Source organism: Nomascus leucogenys, chromosome 5, assembly GCF_006542625.1.
Source record: "Nomascus leucogenys isolate Asia chromosome 5, Asia_NLE_v1, whole genome shotgun sequence".
Classification (NCBI taxonomy): Eukaryota; Metazoa; Chordata; class Mammalia; order Primates; family Hylobatidae; genus Nomascus; species Nomascus leucogenys.
In genome coordinates this window covers 23,529,093-23,533,279 of record NC_044385.1, presented here as the reverse complement: position 1 = coordinate 23,533,279, position 4,187 = coordinate 23,529,093, and the positions used below count along the sequence as shown (strand labels likewise).

The 4,187-nt window shown below is 45.7% G+C and overlaps 1 pseudogene; it reads right to left on the bottom strand.

The window, feature by feature from the left end:
* Positions 1-2,834: 2,834 nt before the first annotated feature.
* Positions 2,835-3,976, bottom strand: LOC100590128 (annotated as a pseudogene).
* Between the last annotated feature and the right edge of the window lie 211 nt (positions 3,977-4,187).

The following is a 4,187-nucleotide window of genomic DNA, read 5'->3' as shown; positions in this document are numbered from 1 at the left end:
CCTTTGTATTAGTCTTCCCTACACTGGCAACCATAGATCTGCTTTCTGATGCCAGAGAGTAGTTTTCCATGTTCCAGAATGTCATATGAATAAAATGAAATAATATGTACTCTTTCATGTCGCTCTTCTTTTGTTCAGCATAACGTTTTTGTTGTTGTTGTTGTATTTTGGGGGGAATTATAATTTGAAATTCCTGTACCCTACACAGATAAGTATCTGTTTCTCAAAGAGAGATTTCAATTTTGAGTCTCTCTCTCTCTTCATTTTTTTATTTTTTATTTTTTTGAGATGGAGTTTCGCTCTTGTTGCCCAGGCTGGAGTGCAATGGCACAATCTCGGCTCACCACAACCTCCGCCTCCCGGGTTGAAGCAATTCTCCTGCCTCAGCCTCCCGAGTAGCTGGGATTACAGGCGTGCACCACCACGCCCGGCTAATTTTGTATTTTCAGTACAGATGGGGTTTCTCCATGTTGGCCAGGCTGGTCTCGAACTCCTGACCTCAGGTGATCCGCCCACCTCAGCCTCCCAAAGTGCTGGGATTACAGGCATGAGCAACCACACCTGGCCTCAGTCTCGTTTTTATATACATTTAAAAAGTCATGGCCAGGCACGGTGGCTCATGCCTGTAATCCCAGCACTTTGGGAGGCCGAGGAGGGCGGATCACAAGGTCAGGAGATCGAGACCGTCCTGGCTAACACGGTGAAACCCAATCTCTACTAAAAATACAAAAAATTAGCCAGGCGCTGTGGCAGGCACCTGTAGTCCCAGCTACTCGGGAGGCTGAGGCAGGAGAATGGCCTGAACCCGGGAGGCAGAGCTTGCAGTGAGCAAAGATGGCGCCACTGCACTCCAGCCTGGGTGACAGAGCGAGACTCCGTCTCAGAAAAATAAATAAATAAATAAATAAAAAATAAAAAGTCATATGAATAAGATTAAACCTTGCTTGTATTGTACAAAGCAGAATTGCCATCTGTTTACCTCTTACTGTGTTATATTTTTTAAGTGTGTAAGGGTTTTCCCAAGCTTTATTGAGGAATAGCTGACAAATACAATTACATATATTTAAGGTATACAACATGATGCTTTGACATACATATAAATGGTAAACTGATTACCATGATCAAGTTAGTTAACACACCCATTACCTCACATAATTACCATTTGTGTATGTGTGGTGAGAACATTTAAGACTTACTCTCTTAGCAAATTTCACTAGTCAGCATAATCTTTTGAGATTCATTCATATTATTGCATATATCAGTAATTCATTTCTATTATTGCTAAATAACTTTCCACTATTTATATGTACCACGATTTTTGTACTCATTCACCTACAGAGAGATATTTGGGTTGTTTCCTATTTCTCTGGCTATTGTGAATAAATAAACCTGCTATGAACATTTATGTACAAGCCTTTCTGTGAACACGTTTTCACTTTTTTTTTTTTTTTTGAGACAGGGTCTCACTCTGTCGCCCATGCTGGAGTGTAGTGGCATGATCTCAGCTCACTGCAACCTCCGCCTCCCAGGTTCAAGCTATTCTCCCACCTCAGCCTCCCCAGTAGCTGGGACTACAGGCACCCACCAGTATGGGCCCAGCTAATTTTGTATTTTTTGGTAGAATCAGGGGTTTCACCATGTTGGCCAGGCTGGTTTCAAACTCCTGACCTCGGGTGTTTGATCCACCCACCTTGGCCTCCCAAAGTGCTGGGAGCCACTGCACCCAACCTGTTTTCACTTTTCTTTGATACATATCTAGTAATAGAATTGGTGGGTGCATGTTTACCTTTATTTTAAAAATTGGCAGACTTTTCCAAGATAGTTGTACTGTTTCACATTCCCACCAGCAATGTACAAAAGAGTTCTGGTGCTCCACATATTTGAGAACACTTGCTATTGTCTGATAACTTGTGATAAGCATCTTTTCATATGCTTATTGGCCATCTGTATTTTTTTTTTGTGAAGTATCTGTTCAAGTGTAAGCCCATCTTTAATTGAATTATTTATTATTGAGTTGTAAGAATTTTTTATAGATTCTGGGAAAATGTCCTTTAACAGACGTGTATTGAGAACATTTTCTCCCAAAGGTGCATTGCTTTCATTTTCTTTTTTTTAATTAATTTATTTATTTTTCAATTTTTTAAATTTTACTTTAAGTTTTTGGATACATGTGCAGAACATGCAGGTTTGTTACATAGGTATACATTTGCCATGGTGGTTTGCTGCACCAATCAACCCGTTATCTAGGTTTTTTTTTTTTAAGGTGTGCACTTTTATTCAACTGGTCTCAAGTCAGTGTACAGGTAAGCCCTGTCTGCCTCCACCCACTCCCAGGGAGACCAAAAGCCTTCATACATCTCAAGTTGGGGGACAAAAAAGGGGGCCACAAAGGCTGATCATTCAAAATAAAACAAAATAAAAAAGTGTTAAGGCGAAGATTTTTAAAAATTTGCATTACATAATTTACACGAGAGCAATGCTGTCACCTCCCTTGTGTGGATATGGGAGAGGACTGGGCCATTCTTCTTAGAGAGAAGTGGGGTGGCTTTTAGGAGGGCAAGGAACTTCCTGTAACAATGCATCTCAGTTTGGAATGACTATTTTTAAAAAAAGAACAACGTACAATCAATGTCCTCGGCCACATTGTAGAACTCTGGGGGATGCTCGCTCCGACAGACTGCTGTCACCTTCACTGTTCCAGTTTTTAAATCCTGAGTCCAGCCAAAAAAAAAAAGAAACAAAAAAGTAAATAAAGCCATGTGAATCTCATATTGTTTTCTGCTCAAGTTAGGTTTTGACAAGAAAGGGTGTAATGTAACTAAGTCACAGTCCGCCTAGAAGCATTTGCAGTGGACAACGAAGGGGCTGGACTCGTCACACTCCTGCTTGCTGATCCATATCTGCTGGAAGGTGGACAGAGAGGCCAGGACAGAGGTGCAGATCCACACGGAGTACTTGCGCTCGGGAGGAGCAATGATCTTGATCTTCATCGTGCTGGGGGCCAGGGCGGTGATCTCTTCTGCATTCTGTCTGCGATGCAGGCCAGGGTACATGGTGGTGCCGCCAGACAGTACTGCGATGGCATACAGGTCTTTGCAGATGTCCACGTCACACTTCATGATGGAGTTGAAGGTAGTTTCATGGATGCCACATGATTACATGCCCAGGAAGGAAGGCTGGAAGACTGTCTCAGGGCAGCGGAACCGCTCATTGCCGTTGATGATGACCTGGCCATCAGGCAGCTCATAGCTCTTCTCCAGGGAGGAGCTGGAGGCCGCTGTGGCCATCTCCTGCTCGAAGTCCAGGGTGATGTAGCACAGCTTCTCCTTGATGTCACGCACGATTTCCTGCTCAGCCGTGGTAGTGGAGCTGTAGCCACGTTCAGTAAGGATCTTCATGAGGTAGTCAGTCAGGTACTGGTCAGCCAGGTCTAGACACAGGATGGCGTGGGGGAGGGCATACCCCCCGTAGAAGGGCACAGTGTGGGTGACCCGTCACCAGAGTCCATCACGATGCCAGTGGTACGGCCAGAGGCATACAGGCGCAGCACAGCATGGATGGTCACATACATGGCTGGGGTGTTAAAGGTCTCAAACATGATCTGGGTCATCTTCTTGAGGTTGGCCTTGGGGTTCAGGGGGCCTTGGTCAGCAGCACAGGGAGCCACACACAGCTCATTGTAGAATGTGTGGTGCGAGATCTTCTCCATGTCGTCTCAGGTGGTGACGATGCCGTGCTCAATGGGGTACTTCAGGGTCAGGATGCCTCTCTTGCTCTGGGCCTCGTCACCCACATAGGAATCCTTCTGACTCATGCTCACCATCACGCGCTGGTGCCTGGGGCGCCCCACCATAGAAGGGAAGATGGCCCGGGGGGCATCATCGCCCGTGAAGCCAGCCTTGCACATGCCGGAGCTGTTGTCGATGACGAGCGCCGCGATATCATCATCCATAGTGAGCTGGCGGCGGGTGTGTGGACAGGCAGCAGAGCAGCGAGGGCAAGGCTCTGTGCTCACCAGGCAGACATGGTCTTGGCGGTCCATCATCTAGGTTTTAAGCCCCGCATGCATTAGGTATTTGTCCTAATGCTCTCCCTCCCCTTCACCCCCACCCTGGAAAGGCCTCAGTGTGTGATGTTCCCCTCTCTGTGTCCGTGTGTTCTCATTATTCAACTCCCACTTATGAGTG